Source organism: Dermacentor variabilis, chromosome 7 (genome assembly GCF_050947875.1).
Source record: "Dermacentor variabilis isolate Ectoservices chromosome 7, ASM5094787v1, whole genome shotgun sequence".
NCBI classification, from domain to species: domain Eukaryota; kingdom Metazoa; phylum Arthropoda; class Arachnida; order Ixodida; family Ixodidae; genus Dermacentor; species Dermacentor variabilis.
The window spans coordinates 139,288,542-139,307,182 of record NC_134574.1 but is presented as its reverse complement, the minus strand read 5'-3'; the positions used below and the strand labels follow the sequence as shown (position 1 = coordinate 139,307,182).

Sequence of the window (18,641 nt, the reverse complement as noted above, 5' to 3'; positions counted from 1 at the left end):
CTTTAGAGCGCATCTCTTAGAGCGCATCTCTTAGAGCGCATCTTAGAGCGTTCCTGCGGCGAACATCGGCGTCGACGTAACAGAGTGAACGAGCACAGCAAAGGATGAAAGAGCGATCGCGGAGAGCAGCGGGGGGATGAAAGACGCGAGAAGGAAAGCGGCGGAGGAAGTTATGGCGAAAGCGTGAGAAGGAAAAAATTTGGAGGACGCTTAAGCTTCGCCTTTAAGAGTGGAACGCGATAGCATTCAAAGATCCCTGACTGCTTCTCACGCTTCCCGGCAACTGGAGCGTATGAAACCGTAATGTTTACCGGGAAACGCTGGCCGCGAACGCTATGCACGAAGGCGGGCTTTCTGATAGAAACGCGGCCTCTTACGCGGGCCGCGATGCGGTGGAGGCGAACGCCATCTGGAGGTATTGCAAGGAATCTAGCGCGCCGCTCCGTGGCCCCCGAGATGCTCGTGCCCCGGCGCGTGCAAATGGCGAACGCCGTGGCTGGTCTATCAGGGGTAGAAACGCTGTAAAAAAAAGGGTTTCTTTTGAGTTTTCGCGTAACAGAATTATGCTTTCTGGTATAGTAAAATTACAATCCAACGCTCCCATGTCTGTAGCTTGTGTTTAAGTCGCACTTTACGATTTTTCTTCGTATCTTAGCTTGAGAAATTCAATTAGTTCAGTGACCTCCATGCGCCACATGGAGGGCCTGGGTATGGATGGTTCGAAAATCTTTTTGCCGAAACGACGTCCGACGCCGGATTTTCTGCGACGAGGGGCCTCTAATGCTATCGCGTTAAAAGCGTAGTGCGGCGACGATTGCGACGTGATGACACCAGAGTGGCGCGCGTCGTCTGGGAGGTCTGTCTGCGGCGGTTGCTGTCAATCACGCCCATGCGTAACCCTCGCGCTGCCTCTCGCGATGTCCCGATTCGCGAGGCAGTCGCGCCACACTTCGCTCCGTTTGCAACGTGCCGCACGAGACAGATCGTCCGTGCCAGCCAACATATCGCGAAACGAAAACACGTATAGAGCTGCGCTCAAATTTCTCGTTAGGGAGTATCGTAATCGTAGGTGATTTTTTTTTCTCCGTAGTTCTTTCTGTATACCGTACAAAATTATTTCAGTAAGGATACTTTTCATTGACATTTCATTGTCATTGCTCTGAATAACCTAAATAATAATAAATCTGCAAGGTCATCGGATGGATAGACTTTCATGAAAGGATCGATGGGCAGAGACGCGACGTTACACTAGTGGGTCGGTGCAATGCGAAGCAATCGGTGACCAAGTAATCCTATAGTTAATATACGCAACTATAGAGGAAAAGCTCGCCACAGCGCCCAATCATATAAATCCGCAACCTAAAGGCCGCCGCCACGCATGTTGCTACTCTGTGGAGGCACGCAGGCGTACACGACGACATGCGATTCATACGAGACGCGCAATCAACGCGACCCCGAGCCTCCCTTAATATGGTGACGTCATCTATACTTCCGATTCCTTAATTGAAGGAAATCACTGCACCAGAAATCGGATGCGTTGAGTACAATACTGACAAATTTCACCTGCCGTCGAAATAATGAAAAAAAAAAGCTGCTGATGTCACGTAAAGGACCTTGTGTACATAGCCTCGCTCCTCACTCGTAACGTAACCAACTTCATCGAAAAAAGACCGACAGATTCGAGTGGAGGACGCGTGCAACTACAGATACAACGTGCTGGATTCTGCAGCTCTGCTACCTGTCTGGCGCTTTCGGCTGACGTAAGGGTATTACGTCCGGTGTCCCTATATCTGCTGCCCGTATCAGCGGTCATAAAATTTATCTGCGCAGCTCCGCCCGATTCTTGAATAAGGGAAATATATATCATGCGGTTTCTATTCCACCCGGCGCTCGATAAATGTTAAATTATGTTTCTGTTTTTCATTAGAGAGAGGCACATACCCAGTGAAACATACCCATTTAACCCATTTCAGTTGCCAAATATCGAGGTTCCTTGAAGAGCGGAACATAATCAGTGGAACATACCAGGTGATCCACTAGTTGACGCCAAAGAGAGTCATTCAAGAGTGGAACATAGCCGATGACTCAACTTGGCGTCAGAGAGATGCACTGTAGAGCGGCACACAGCCAATGACGCAAATCACCATTTAAGAGGTTTATTGGAGACCGGCATGTACCCATAACTACATACTATTAGATTCGTCGGACGGTCTCGCCGCTGCCACCATTTGTAAGGGTTGAAGGTCGTAGAGAGGAACTTGGGAGGAACTAGGCGTACAGGGTTTATTTACATTATTTACATTTGAACATGGGATACATTTACACAGTCTAGAGTGACTCCCAAATGGAGCCCGCAAGACGAAGCACACAGCAAACGAGCACACAGCTCACGAGTACATTGACGAGCACAGAGCACGACGACGACGAACACAGAACACGACGACGAGCACACGCTAGCAGCCGACAACCACTGCTTATAAGCACTCCATTCGACGTCATCGTTCGACGTCATAGTAGACTACCCGCCTTTTGGAGGAGGAGGGCTTACACACACGTGCCGCACAGGTTCCAGTGCTCTCTCGAGGGCAGACGACCTTTGCAGCGCAGTCGTCGTGGTATCCATGTCCTGCGCCCCCGTAGTCAGATGGTCACGCCCGAACCCAGCCGGCGCCTCTAAACTCCAGAGCTGCCAGAGTCCGCAGTTCTCCAAAGGAAGTTCACGGTTGGTTAGCGCTGTCCTCGCTGGTTCTCTGAAGGGCGCCCCCACCCCGGATCGATCGACGCACCTGCAGCGGGCTGAAATAACTTGCACGTTGCCACCTTGGCAGGCCATTCCTAACAATACTCAGTGGCCCACGTTGGTCCAAGTGTTTCATCGCACAACGCTAGTTTTCGAACCGGGTTCCCTCAGCACAATAGCCGAATGATCTGCTCATTAATTAGGCAATGGACCAACCAGCCAGTGACCCAAGTTGGCGGGATAAGATAATCACCGGGAATTGCGTGAAGCATCCTGACAATGCTAATAGCATTTAGAAATTTGTCGGATAGAGAGATTGTTTTGGGCGAGTCGCTCGCTGCTCGATTTTTCAATCACGCGACTGGAAAATCGTGTGTACCAGAATTGAGTGTGGAATTGAGTGTACCAGAGTATTTGCAACTAACTCGGTGGCGCGATTGCAGCGAATCGCCGGTGTGAACAATCTGTGGGACGCGGGAACAGCGCGAATGCCGCGCGACAAGGCAGCAGCAAATGAACTTTATTGAAGACGAATGAACGGAGAACGCACGAAACGAGCTTGCTGGCCGCGTGGCGCCATCTGCCGTCGGAGGTGCACACCGACCAACAAGTGCGGTTTTGGCGCGAAACTGGCCGACGGGTGGGAGGTTCGTCCGCGTACTTTGGCCTGCGATGTCGGTGCAGTGAAATATGCGAATGGAATTTTGTTCGAAAATTACGGGCATCGCATGCCAATTATGTTTCTGCTGCTGAAAGTAAATATTGGCCATGTCTCCTATTCTTGTCTCCACGCGTCACGGTGGCAATTAATAGTGTTCTACTGCGGAGGTCGAATCGTAGGATCGTTTATCAGCCACCGCGGCCGCATTCCGATGGGGGCTGAATGCAAAAAAAGAAAGAAAGAAAGAAAGAAAGAAAGAAAGAAAAGAAAACGCTCGTGTACTTAGATTCAGGTGCACGCTGAAGACCTCCAGATGGTCTAAATGAATCCAGCGTCTCTCACAGCACGTCTGTCGTACTTGAAGCGTTACACCCAATGATTTGATTGGCTTCAACTTAATTTTGCCTCCAGAGAACACTCACGCTGCTAGAGCTTGATAATGCTTTTTCCTTCCCGCAGAAACATCATAGCTGCAATACAGGGCAAAGGGCAGGTCGAATCACAAAAACTTATGCATCGTGTTGTTTTACCAACCGCAGGGAGTCGCCTTGTTGATCCGTACCATAGGCCTCATATAGTGGAGACCCGATACGTAGACCTAACACCACAGACGTATCCAGAAAGAAAGGTGAGCCCCTTTCCTTTTTTTTTTCTGATATGCCAGTATTGAGAGCGACAGTATTGGCACTATTTACCCTGCATCGAGCAGAACTGAGCGCGCATCGAACACCCTTCCCCCTCGATCGAGACGCTACAGCTCACAGTATTGAGCATGCATCGAGCCCCCACCCCATCCTCTGTGTGCATTGATGAGAGGCTCCACCCGGAGGCTGCTGCCCTGGATCCGCCTCTACTTCATACTAGATTCGAAAAAAATTCGGCAGAGACGCTTCAAACTGCTTGCGTGCGGTGAAGCGAAAGCATTACACTCCCTTTGATGAAAACCACTCATGGCCGTTCAATACCTGTACTTTATGCACTTGTTTTATACACTCATGACGTGGCGCCACCTTCTTCCCATTGGTTGCGCTGTCACGTGTCCAATCACGCACGCACTATGGGCACACCTTTAGTCAACCAGAACCGTGGAGCCGCCGCAACAATAGAACATCGCTTTACACTTTGTCGTGACGCATTTCATTTTCGGGACCATTTTACAAAGAACTATCAAAAAAGACTTTCCTCTCACATATTATGGTATCCGGTTCCTTCCTTTCAAAGAGGCAGCCAGTATTACACCGTACGATTTGTTTATGTTATTACGACTTTATTCATTATGGAGAAGTCGAACGATCGACAGACATGCCGAGCCACCTCGCTCGACAAGGTCTATCTTCCGAGAAGAGACTGCTCGAGTCCGTAGTGTGGTGGCTACATATGATCCCTTACCTGAATGGATTTCGCGCCTGGACGCTTGTGTTTGTTTGCCAGAATTTTGAACTATCAATGGAATGCATACTATGTGTGAAATTGTTTCTCATGTATGTTCATATGTAATGTAACCGTATTGGTTTGACACTACTGGTAATTCCATGCAATAAAGAAAAAAAAAAGAGCCACCGCAGCGTCGCGGAAGCGTACTCGCTTCGCACCCCGGAGGCCCAGGTTCGATTCGAATCCACACCGAAATTTACCGAATTTTCTTTTTCAAGGCCATTAATGTATACTTTGTTTACAGGAACCTCCCTGAGAAATTAGGCACCAATCCGGGCATTTCTTGACGTGTTTTTACTCTTTGCGCCGTCAGCCATTTTTGGAACCATCTTAACTGGGCAAACCTAGCAAAGAACCGACGCCGGCGGATTTTCGCGTGATGGGGCACATAATGCTTTCGCATTGCTAGGTGAGAGCGATACCCACGTCTGACGGAAGTATGCTCACAAGTGGCCCACGCTCAGGTGTTTCGTGGCTGTCCGGGGCGAATACTTCACCCACACATGCATTGAGCCTGGCTGTATACATGGGCACACTTTCATGCTTCAGTTCCCATGCCAAGCGATCAGATAAGTTTTAGCGCAAAAGCATTATATGCCCCATTATGCGAAAACCTGCCGTAGTCGACGTGCCCGTAAGATGGTACCAAAAATGGCCGACGGCGCAGAGTAAAGGCACGTCAAAAAATTATCGGATTGACGTCAATTATTTGTTGAAGCAATCTGTTGTACGTGACGGAAAACTGTTGTTTGTTTAGGTTAGCACCCGAGTATCTCTGTCCAACGCATTTTCAGGCTACCTGTAACCACTCAGAAAACATCATTTTATCAGCGTAAGAACAAAAATATTACGTTATGTGTTATAAAAAACGCAGCAAAGCGTGCGAACATTTATTACACCTTTGTGTGTTTCCATTTATTTTTCTTAAAATGTCTGTTAGCGCTTCAGCTACTTATTCAGTCAAGTACGAGCAAATTTATACTTCTCAATTCTTTTTGTTTTAATTTTAAATACGTATGACGCGCTTACAGAACAAAATATATTGAAAACGGTGACGTAAGTGAATGCAGTCGCCTGTTTTTGCTATGCAATAGGACTAATTCTCTTGGGCTGCTGAGCGCGAGGTCGCGGGATCGAATCCCGGCCACGGCGGCCGCATTTCGATGGGGGCGAAATGCGAAAACACCCGTGTGCTTAGATTTAGGTGCACGTTAAAGAACCCCAGGTGGTCAAAATTTCCGGAGTCCTCCACTACGGCGTGCCTCATAATCAGAAAGTGGTTTTGGCACGTAAAACCCCAAATATTATTATTATTACATATTCTCATCGCCGGACGACCCTCGCCCACGAAATGTGGCTTGCTACTCATGGCCGGAGCAAAGAAAGAAAGGGTTACGCTGAGCCGACTAACATGCAACATCGTGATTAATTAAGGTGTACTTGCCAAGGTCAGCACGGCACGCACACGACTATAGGTAACTTTGTTTTGCCCGCTAAATTTGTGCGACCTTTTATGAGACGTTCCAGAGCACATTTTGCTGCAATGCCGCTAAATCAGTGCATGCATTAACACACCGCAGCGACCACTTTGTTTCCTAGGAGTGGCATCAAACGTCTTTCGTATCGCTGCGCAGCAACAAAGCGTAACACGCGCTGGACAGACAAACACAATATTACACCTCAGACACAGCAGCAAGGGCCGACAAATCATTAGAGAGTTAGAGAGTTATAGCTAAGCGAGCCAGCGGGCCCAGCGGGCCAGCGTAGACGCCAGTGCGCATGCGCGGTACAACATGCGCACTGGCGTCTCCGCTGGCCCGCTGGCCCGTTGGATCGATGAGCTGTAACTCTCTAATATGAGTGCGCAACGACAACGGAACAGCAGTGAGGGTTAACCAGTGCCATGCACGCTCATGTATACATAGAGAACACTACAAGGCGACGCTGAAGGAGCATTCGACACTAACCCCCGTAATCAGAAATGCATCCTAACTTGAAGTCCACGCTTGGCTTGATTTAAATGACCCCTGTCGTGAACGCATCAAAGGAAACTCAATGAGCGTCTTGGGCACGTTCACGCGAGGCGTCATTTGTATCAAGTCAAGCATGGGCTTCAAGATGCATTTCTGCATACGGAGGTGTTGACGACGGCGACTCCACTTGATTTCGCATCGCAGGGAATAAAGTCCTGAAACATTCCGTATATACTGTTCTACAAGCCTGCAGACTCACATTTCAAGAACTCGAGCAGAGCCAGGCCGGCCCCATAGCCTCCTGTACTTATATATATATATAGGAGGCTATGGGGGGGGGGGGGGGCGACAGCGTTAGGTTGTCGTGACGTAGCTAGCGACCGAGCGCGCGGCACGGTAGCAGTGTCCCCTCGATGACGTCACATGCGCGAGGGCGCCACTCAAAGACCTCGTGGCTAATAGTTCACTACCACGCACGCGCGACGCCCACGGATGCAGGTCGCATGTTTGCGCAGCCAACGGCCGGATGTCGGAGCTAAAAACTACGCTAAGCCGTCCTCCGACGACCTTGTATGGGCTGACGTGACGTAACCACTTCCCAGAAAGAGCTAAAGCAGTTCCAACGGCGACGCGTCCGAACCGCGCCGGCTCGCGCAAGGCAGAAAGGAGGAAGGGGCCTGACTCTTTCCCCCATGCCCGACCAGAAAAGGTAACGACTCCGTACTCCAGGTTGCTTTTCTTGGTCGCGCTGGACGCTACGTCACGCGAAAGTACCCCCCCCCCCTCCCTCCTCCGCAAAGTGATCGATCCGCAATACAACTGATACAACATCTCCCCGTCGACCGGGGAGCAGGCTGTGCACAAGAACGCTTCCGTCGTCGCACCCTGTGCAGCAAAGGGCCGCCCGTTCTCCAGTGTTCTACGCCGTAATTCGATACGTGTCGCGCGAACGGGCGCACACACACCACTTCTCTTCCGTTTTCGTTTGTTTGTCTTTTTTCTCTCTCTCTGTCAGGCCCTCGATCCCAATCTCTTGAGCCGGCGGCATGCCATGCGCTCGCGCGCTTCCCAGGAAAGGCGGCGTCGCCCCAATTACTCGGACGTCTAATTACGCCCGGCCGGGCGACGACCGACTACGCCGGGCTGTTCTTCGTTTTTTCGCTTGTTGGAGTATTGGGCCTTCGCAACGCTAGCAGGCGAAAGAAGGTGACGTGTACCGAGGATGCAACGAAACTCCTCTACGTAGACAGCCCAAGAGGGGCCGCTAATAAAAGATTCCTGCCCTGACAAGGCAGGTACGACCAACGGACTAACCGCGTTGCCCCGAGGCGCATACTCTCAATGATGCGGACGTCGGCGCGAGATGGAGCGCCGCTCTCACCAGCGATGCAGTTAGCGAACGCAAAGTTCGTCGGTGGAGAAGTCGGTTTAACGGCCTGGAATAGAAGGGAGGGTTAAAAAGAAAAAAAGAAAGAAAGGAGCCAATAAGCTCGTCGCATAATGATGCGATTGAAACGAGTTGCGATTGCATGTTAAGGATCTCTATAGAGCACGCGGTGTCGCTGACGTGCACTTTTTCATCAATATTCTGGCGTGCGTTGACGAACCTGCAGCTAGCAAACGCCTTGGCGAAGACGTTGCGTGTGCGGCGAAGCGGTAACTGTGGCGCCATCTAGCACTTCCTCGGCGAACGGTGGCTCTAGCCTCCAAGATTTTGGATGCACCCCTTTGCGGCTTTCACTGACATTTACGTTGTTTGTTTCTATTTTTTTTCTTGCTTGATTTGCCATTTGACACGCGAGGGGCTTCAGACAAGACGACATAAACCAGCACAAACACTAAGTAAAGCTTGCTGTTTTAGCTGATATCGCAACTAAAATTTTAAACGACTACACGTACATCGCGAAGGCACATAAGACACACAGGAGGCTTCAGGCAAAAGGCTTCGCAAACCAACACAAACACTACGTATAACTTGCTAAACAGGTAAAAAAGGTAAGGTTGAGGGTTACAACTCCATAGATCCTTCTCTCGTGCCGGACGTCGGCGTAATTGAAGCTTATTGAATCGTCGAAGAAGAGTAGTGTAGAGCGAATTCGTTTCTGCAGTCTTACATGTCGCGTGCATCTACGACTGCCTCTCGACACGAATAGCAACAATTCAATATCATACGTTTGTTACCACATTAGCTGATGCTTTCTAACACGTTGGGTTGTACAATTATTTTTGTTCACTGCATCCAATTTCATCTAACATTGCATACTTTAATACAACTTTGGGCTTTCTATGCGTTTATTTTTCCCTGCTGTATTACTGGTAACTTCTTTATGCAACGTCTGTTGGCAACGAGGATATATACAGGAGGAGGAACAAGCTTTATTTGTAGAAATGAGCCGATGGTAAGATCGTCATAAATAAATAAATAAGTCGCAGTTTCGCCAGAAAGGCGGATCATCCACATAGCGATAGCAAAGTATTAGGTAAGTACGCGAACTATGGTTCGTAGTTTTGTAGGTCGAATAAATCGCAGTGAACGTTCGCTTAGTAAGTAAGCACACCTAGCTTCACGCTGACACAGAGAAACGTGCTCGCTCGATGAGCGCGAGCCCTTCCCGTAACGAGGCCGGCGTGATGAGAAGCACTGGATTCGTATGCTTGATCGTATGTGTATGCTTCATGCTGCCGCTCGCTTCACCATTTCAAGTGTGCCGCGCCTCCGAGACTCGCGACCTCTAGCGCAAGGCGCGTGGTGAAGACAGCGCGCAATGATGCCAGGCCTATTCGATTCAGCCAAGTTTCTCTGCACCTTCTGCACCTATTCACGGTGCACTGCACCTAGACCCTCGATTCCCCGAGGTGCAGCAGCGCGCCCTGCACGCCCGTGCTGGATGGAACGGGGTGCAAGGCAAGGTGCCGCCGCGGTCACGTGGCCGCGGTGCACTGCACCCTTGAACCTTGCAGCGAGTGGGTGCAGCCCGGCACCCCCCGCACCTTTTCGTTTGTGGTGCTGTGCACCTTTTTCTGAATCGAACAAACCTGCCGTCAGCCATCTCGGCTCTCCCTGGCACCCACCGCACATGACCTCCAACTATAAGGGTATGCGAATATAAACCTTCGAAACCGATTCGATTATAAAATTAATAGTGTCAGAAGCGAATGAAATACTTTTCGAATAGCTTTGGAATAATGAACAGCCCTTCTCAGCACTAAAATAAACCGATCTTCGCGTTCTAGTACGTTCTCAAAGTTAGCAAGCTTCTGTCATTGTGTTGCACATTATGAAGCGTTGTTTATCAAAAGCACAAACGGGGCCATTATGAGCAAATAAGCAGCTTATTCGCACACTCGGGACTCTTCAGAGTGGGAATGACCATGGTTTAGCCGGTAAAGCCTGGATCCCTGGGCGGATTTTGCGTGCGTTATGCCTACTGTGGCCGTGAGTATGAAATTTATCGTAATTCTGCTCCAGTTTTATGATTGATATCGCACGTTTGAGCATTTGAAATATTCGAAAACTATTCGAAAAGAATATTTGCATTTACGAATATTGACAATTTGATTCGTAGGTCGAATAAGGTGTGTGTCAAGGATTGGTGGTGGGGTAATTCGCACTCTCCGAACAGGAGGGGATGGGGCGACAACAAACCCACCCCGCGCGCGTTTAGTGAGGGTTCGACTGCTGACCGGCGATAAGGTCCACGCCTGATCGACCGTGAACCAGAGGCATGAGACGGGAGGCGACGTCGTACAACACCCACACTCAATTTAATACAATAAAATCATGCCCGAGACATAATGGAAAACAAACATGCAAACTTCCAGTAGTGGGTCCTAGCTCGCGGAAGGCGTGCGGGTCACACAGCACACGCCCTGACGCCACTCGCGCGACACTAAGCCCACCACGTGGGAATCATTAACACTCGCGAAATACAATAAAATACGCGACACAAATACAAAATACGCGCGACAATAAATAGGGCAAACACTAAACTACCAGGACATATAAGAAACAACACGCGATGGATAAAAAAAGGAAAGATTAAACGCGATTAGAAAGAGAGTCCGGCGGAAAGTTCTGAGAGCGGCCCGGAACACGAGGCTTATCTGGGGCGTGCTTGCCGAGGTCCCGATCTGAAGAGCGTCGGGCTGCTGCAACCTCGCTGCCGAAGATCCTGACGAACTTGCACCGTCTGTCGCTCGACCGGCGAAGACTTCGGCCTGGAGATCTCAGCCTGCCGACCACATCTTCAGCTGTTCCCCGGTGCACGACCCCACTCCTTCGTCCTCCAAGCTGCTCTGCCGGCTCGCCGAGCCGCCTCGTCCCTCCGCCGCCCTCCGGCGACCCACGTGATCAACCCGTCGGGCGCGTTCGGGGACAATGGGAAGCGCTCTCCCTCATCACCGTGCAAGCAGCGTTGCGGCTGCGGTGGCAATGTCGGCCCACTCGAGAAAGGCGCGGGCATGCACTCTGTGACACCACCCCGACGACAAGAATGTTATTCTAATAACATTCAAAACTAACACATAGTCATGCACGCGCACCTTAAGGACACCGCACTCCCCACGCATTCAAAGGTCACGCGCACAATCACGTCGTCGTGTGGGTCACGGTTTGGGAAGTCCTCCGCAAAGGCACTTGTGCGCGCATATCGCCGCCTCGCTCTCGGCCAGTCAGTGCAGTCCACAGCCCAGCTCAAACGCAAAAGAACAGAAAACTTGTGATAAAATCATGGTCCCGAAAATCCCCAGCTCCAAAATACATGCGATACGGTATTGTCCCCTGGGGCCCTGTGACTGGCGCAACCCACGGCAGAGCCGGTACGCGCACTTTACAGGCAACACGTATTACACACACACAGAAGAAAACAAACAAATCAGAGATCAGTGTATTGAAGCGCAGGAAAACCAGACAACAAACGCAGTGAAACATAAAAAAAAATGTAGCGAGGCACTATTAACAAAACTAAATTATCAATGCCGTGCCGTCTTCCCTTCTCAATACCTGCTTCTTTTCAGTCGTACTCGCTGGGGTCGCATTCCTGCCGTCCCCCAAGCACTCCCGGCGCAAAGGTGGCGAGACACAAAATGCGCCCTGCAGCGACATGCCGCTTCGCGCCTCGGCTGCCTGCTTTTGCCACGCTGCTTGTAGTACACCGACCCCTGCCTAGTCCTCACCCATGCACAGCGCATGAGCAACTGAGTGCCACGAAGGGCGCGGCTCAGTGGTACCTGCCGTCGATGAGCCGAATATATCGCTCGCGCTCTCTTTCGCGGCGACGAGCAACGCTCCGCGCCCGCCAAGCTCTGTCGACGCCTCCGTGACCTCTGCGCCATTTTGCGCGGCCTCTTCCTCACCCACTGGTGTCTGCCAAGGGTCCGCACCTCGCGCCCCCGCGGTGTGTGGTAACTCGCCAGCCTCCGCCGCGCCGCACACTCCGCCGCCTCTCTCGGCTTGCGATGTAGGCACCATTTGCCTGCGCGGCGGCTGACGTTTTTCGTGGCCAGCCTCTGACCATCGTCACCCACCACACCGCCTGATTCCCGAAGCACCGGCCTCTCGTTCGCTTCGAGGGCCCCGGCACCGAAGGGCTTAGGCACGAGGGAGGATACGGGCTGTACACGAACCTGCGCAAGGCCCACTCCAGAGGGATGAGGTTGGTCAGCGGCGACGGTCGAGCCCGGCAGGCACTCTGTGTTCCGAATGCTCTCGACACGGCCCTCCCTCGCGCGCAACAGCGCAATTTCCCTCTCTAACTCGAGGATGCGCTGGGAAGACCGTGCCGCATCGCACTCCTCCGCCTCGCGTTGTTGCAGCTCTCGCGCTTCCCTGCGCTCGCGACGATCCGCCTCTTCTTTGGAGCGCATGTCGCGCACAAACTCCCGGAGCGCTGGCCCCTCAAGGCCCATCTGCCTCCCGACGGCCACGATGCGCTCCAACTCCTCGAGGAGTCCATCAGCCATATCTTGGCCTTTTCCCGCTCTCCGCGATACGCGTCCGTTCCGCCCGCTATACCTCGTGGTCACGGAAGATCGTGGTCAGCAAGTCCTGTCGCGGACGCCAGTTGTCAAGGATTGGTGGTGGGGTAATTCGCACTCTCCGAACAGGAGGGGATGGGGCGACAACAAACCCACCCCGCGCGCGTTTAGTGAGGGTTCGACTGCTGACCGGCGATAAGGTCCACGCCTGATCGACCGTGAACCAGAGGCATGAGACGGGAGGCGACGTCGTACAACACCCACACTCAATTTAATACAATAAAATCATGCCCGAGACATAATGGAAAACAAACATGCAAACTTCCAGTAGTGGGTCCTAGCTCGCGGAAGGCGTGCGGGTCACACAGCACACGCCCTGACGCCACTCGCGCGACACTAAGCCCACCACGTGGGAATCATTAACACTCGCGAAATACAATAAAATACGCGACACAAATACAAAATACGCGCGACAATAAATAGGGCAAACACTAAACTACCAGGACATATAAGAAACAACACGCGATGGATAAAAAAAGGAAAGATTAAACGCGATTAGAAAGAGAGTCCGGCGGAAAGTTCTGAGAGCGGCCCGGAACACGAGGCTTATCTGGGGCGTGCTTGCCGAGGTCCCGATCTGAAGAGCGTCGGGCTGCTGCAACCTCGCTGCCGAAGATCCTGACGAACTTGTACCGTCTGTCGCTCGACCGGCGAAGACTTCGGCCTGGAGATCTCAGCCTGCCGACCACATCTTCAGCTGTTCCCCGGTGCACGACCCCGCTCCTTCGTCCTCCAAGCTGCTCTGCCGGCTCGCCGAGCCGCCTCGTCCCTCCGCCGCCCTCCGGCGACCCACGTGATCAACCCGTCGGGCGCGTTCGGGGACAATGGGAAGCGCTCTCCCTCATCACCGTGCAAGCAGCGTTGCGGCTGCGGTGGCAATGTCGGCCCACTCGAGAAAGGCGCGGGCATGCACTCTGTGACAGTGTGCAATATTCGATAGTGCAATATTGCAATAGTGCAATATTCTCCGCACCTCTCCCCTCCCCCCCCCCCCCAACGCGACGGTGTGCGGATCGCGTAAGCGCTCAGCCGCGCAGACACCTGTGCGCAGTCACGGCCGGGCTAGAGGAGGAGACGCGCTCTCCTCCCCTAGCAGTGCTCAGTCACGTGACCTTCAATATTGGGTGCGCGGGAAGAGGGCACGTGTCAAACCACCACCCTGCTCGCTCACCTTCGCACGTTTGCCCTTGCTACAGAAGAATAAGTGCGGGGGCCGTTCATTCTCATCGCACTTTGAATTTATGTGGAACAGCACGGCGACAGCAAGACCTTGCCTGGGGTGTTCATATAACTGTTATCGCAATGCTAAATAAACAAATAAATACGCAGAAACCACCGAAGATGATTGTCAAAGTAAGCGAATAGTTTTCCGAACCTGGTCGAATTATCTGTGAAAGCCACCGGCGCAACTATTCTACCCGTTCCTCTTCGGTCATGGCGTCCGCACGTTGTTGCCGAGCCTCGCGGTTGCTTTTCCGACTACTGTTCCTTTTCCGCCACACGTCGGCGCAACAACCACGCTAGGCCACCGCAAGACGCCGACCCACGAGTTTCATTAACCTCCGGCCTGACGTCAGCGCCTCTCCATTCAATCGGCGAGGTCCGGAGACGCCGATGCCTTTCCCTCTCCCCGTGTGACCTACTTTTTGTCCACTGGCTCCGCCTCCGTGGCAGCAGCCCTCTCCGCTTCCTTATGGCGCTACTTCCTCTTCTATCAGAGAAAGTCCGGCGCCAATAACGAAAATGGGGGAAAAGAGCCAAAGGAAGCTGTTTGCTTAAATAAATAAATAAATAAATAAATCTGTAAACATCTCTCTCTTCTGCTGAATACCACAGAAGAGTCGCAAAACACAGTATCTGCAGTTAAACCAAGGTCTACCACATGCCTCAAATTGGAACGACAAAAATGTTTAACGTGGAGATAATGCCTTTCTTTTCTATTCTGCAAAACATTGCTAGCGGCGGCGGTCGTCAGTACGTGTGCTCTAATAAGTGAATAAATATTTAAGAGAATCTTTACTGATTAACTCCTTTGGAGCACATTACCCGACTGCCACAGATAAGTAGAGCAGGATTATAGCTAGATACAGCGATCGCCTTCCAGCGATGCGTGTCCCGGTAGGACCACCATGCTGGGATCCCATCTGAGCAATTGCAACTGACGAGAACTCGCATTCATGCTGCGAGGTTTCGTGAGGACGTCGTTTGTGTACAAACGACGCCCCCGCTGTGAAGCATCGTTTTGTGCTGTGGGTTAAAGGAGTACCAGGACATATTTCGGGCTTGCGTGCTGGGCTACTCCCAAGCGGCGGGGGCACGGCTGATAGCTTTAGCATACAGCATGTACTTGTCTCGTGTGGAACTGTAACGATTAGGTGCTAAATGCGTGAGCATTTCTATGCTTACCCAACGAGAAAACCGTCCGTCCATCCGTCCTTCGTGTAAGACGATCGCTTTCAAGATAGAGCCCAGAGCAGCGAGCGACTTTACCTTCGTGCTGCCTGTCGCTTCAAGGCTGAGTAAGTGGCTAGAACACAGCGCGCCAAGCTATCAGCAGTCAGCACTCTCTGTCGGCATCGCGAATCACTTTTGAGATACGGTCCGCGCGGCCGTGCCATATGTAGCCGCCGGCGGAGTGCGTCTGGTCACAGTTCGTAACGGTTTGACGCTGATGGACAAGGCGCTGAAGAGCGATAACGGCTTATAATAATTGGAACGTCATTAGCGAACCAGGCGCCCCCACCTGCAGTACTCTGCTTGCGTCATCAATGAACTTTGCGCCACCGTCCGCTTCATGCAGTTCTTGTCGCCGCAGCGCTGTCGTATGCGAAAGTTTCCAAGTCGGAACACCACCGCAGCTTCCGCGAGGTACCTTTTTTTTTGCGGTAGTGAATCCCAGTCAATTCGTAGCATGTCAAACTCTCTTTATACTATATAATACTGGCAGTTTGGAAGATACTCGCAAGAATACAGCTCACAAAAAAGCTTCCGTCGTCGAAGCTGGCTTCGCCGCGCCTAGGGGTTTGGTGGGGAGAAGCTCGCTTGCGTAATGTCCTTCGTTCCACGACAGTCATTTGGTTTTACATTACAATTGCCTGTCACTGCTACCGTATTTCGCACTTTATTCACATCTTCCAGCTTCACATGTTTGGAGTTGATTCACGCTTGTTCGTTCTTCCGTGTCTGTTATGTCTAGTGTGCGTGCTGTTGGGACCTCAGCGCTGACGCCCGTTGTTGCACCTGGGTCGCAAGCCCCAAGGGTAGCGTTGGCCTGGCGGCCTGGGGCACAACTGGAAGCATTCGAAGGTCCCGGCAAAGCATGAGTCGACAGGTAACAGAACAACTTGTTTATTCTAGCATCGCAAAAGAGCGGGCGGTCAGGTCGACCGAAGTGGAGAGACTGGAGAGCACGTTACTCAACAGAAGAAATCGGAGCCTCTCTCTTGGCGTCCGGGGGCTGCTTTTATACTCTCGCAGTTGAGGGCAAGAAGGAACGCCTCTATAGACGCGCACGTGACTGTGCCGCTCGGTCACGTTGGGATGAGTAGGTGACGCATCCGCCGGGCCGGCGCCGCTCGGGAACGTTGGGACGAGTAGGTGACGCATCCGCCGGGCCGGCGCCGCTCGGGAACGTTGGGAAGAGTAGGTGACGCATCCGCCGGGCCGGCGCCGCTCGGGAACGTTGGGACGAGTAGGTGACGCATCCGCCGGGCCGGAGCCGGTCAGACCTCCTCGCCTCACAGTTGGGGGAGCTCCTCTCCCCGGCTGCCGCGCTTTGACAAGCGTGGGCACCAACATGCACACACACACACACGCACACCGAAGACACGTGGTATTGGAACATGCCTGGACGCGCTTGGCGGGGAGGCGTAGCAGCGGCGCCGAACGGGCCAAAATGTCTGCCGCTTTGACCGAAGCCCCAGCGTCCGTTGCATCCGCGCCGGCTATACCGCGCGTCGTAGGCGAAACGTAACAGACCGCCCCGCCGGGGGAAGGAGATCCCGATGGTCAGGGGACTGCATCCGCTGTCCGGAGGGATGTCGCTCGATGATGCTCATAACCGAAGTCGGGCGTCCCTCGACGTTTCTTGAGCGCAACGCACAGAGAAGGCCTCGTTCTCTCGTTCAGGTTCACACAGGACACTGCAAAGTGACTTCGGGAGAGTTCACATTTTTGTTCTCGTTCCCGGCAAGCGTTAGAACTACGCCGAAACTCAACCGCTCAGTCAGCAAGCACGGCACAACCCTCACTAAGCCCTGCCAGGCTCTTTCCCCTTCTATACCACTGCCTAGTTCCTTACAGTAGTCTAGCAGCACTCAGACCGCGTCCACAAATTGGAAAATTGCACTAGAAAGCACGTCATCACTTTGAAACACTAAACAAAAGCAATATGTTAAAAATCCTGCCTCAGGAAGAAAAACATCAGTAACAAACAATTTTGAGGCTGATTCCTACGTTAGTGGCTTCGACTTAAGCCATCGGCGTTACCGTTGAGACTCCCCTTTTTGTAACGCACCTCAAAGGAATATTGTTGCAAAGCGAGGCTCCAGCGCAGGAGGCGGCCATTTTTGGGAGAGATGGTCTGCAGCCATTGGAGAGGGCAGTGATCCGTCTCAATGATAAACCTCGAGCCAGCTAGATAGCATGACAATTTCTGAACGGCCCACACGAGACACGCACACTCTTTCTCGGTGGCGCTGTACGCCTGCTCACGACTGGTCAGCTTACGACCAGCATACAGGACGGGGTGTTCCACTTCTCCATTTTCCCGTTGGCACAGTACAACGCCCATGCCTCGCTCACTAGCATCGCACTGAACAACGAACCCTTTTGTATAGTCTGGCGATCGTAGCACAGGCTGGCTTGTTAGGGCACTCTTTAGGGCGCTAAAAGCTCTTTCCTTTGTCTCGTCCCAGACGACTGTTTGGGGCTCTGTTTTTCTTAGAGCATCCGTCAGGGGAGCCGCGATATCAGAGTACCTGGGGATGTACCTCTGATAGTAGCCGGCGACACCTAAGAACGACCGAATATCGGTCTTCGTGCGCGGTTGCGGGAAGTCTCGCACAGCGGCCACCTTTATTTCAGAGGGGCGGCGACGACCCTGACCAATCACGTGACCGAGGTAGACAACCTCGGCCTGTGCTAACTGGCACTTAGGAGCCTTGACTGTCAAGCCCGCTTCGCGCAGGCGGGTTAGCACTGCCCGCAAGTGTACCATGTGCTCAGACCAGGATGCGGAGAATATCGCTACGTCGTCTAAATACGGTAAAGCGAATTCTTGCTGTCCCCGCAACACTTTATCCATGAGGCTTGAAAAGCAGTATGGCGCGTTCTTCAAACCAAAACTCAAAACTTTAGGACGGAACGTTCCCATTGGTGAAATGAACGCCGCATACCTACTAGCCTCTTCTGTAAGTGGAACCTGCCAATAACCCCTGACAAGATCTAGGGTGGAAATAAACTGAGCGCTACTAACTTTCTCAAGGCGCTCCTCGATGTTAGGGATCGGATAAATTTGATCCTTAGTGATGGAATTAAGCCTGCGGTAGTCGATGCAAGGACGAGGTTCCTTGCCCGGTACCTCAACTAAAATCAAAGGGGAGGTATAATCACACTCACCCGCCTCAATAACTCCGAGCTGTAGCATTTTCTTTACCTCAGCCTCCATAATATCGCTCTGGCGGGGTGACACCCGATACGCCTTGGATCGTACTGGCTCTGGGGAGGTAAGTTCTATGTCATGAGTAAGAACAGAAGTCCTACCAGGCCTCTCAGAGAACAGACCTTGAAACTCTTG

At 52.2% G+C, this 18,641-nt stretch overlaps 1 protein-coding gene across 1 annotated transcript in view; it reads left to right on the top strand.

The window, feature by feature from the left end:
• The window catches only part of pros (homeobox protein prospero), a 256,693-nt gene extending 252,664 nt beyond the window's left edge, over positions 1-4,029 (top strand). Inside the window, exon 7 of the transcript XR_012829655.1 lies at positions 3,941-4,029. The gene's annotated coding sequence lies outside the window, so the exon portion shown is untranslated. The remainder of the gene's footprint in view (positions 1-3,940) is intronic.
• The last annotated feature ends 14,612 nt before the right edge of the window (positions 4,030-18,641 follow it).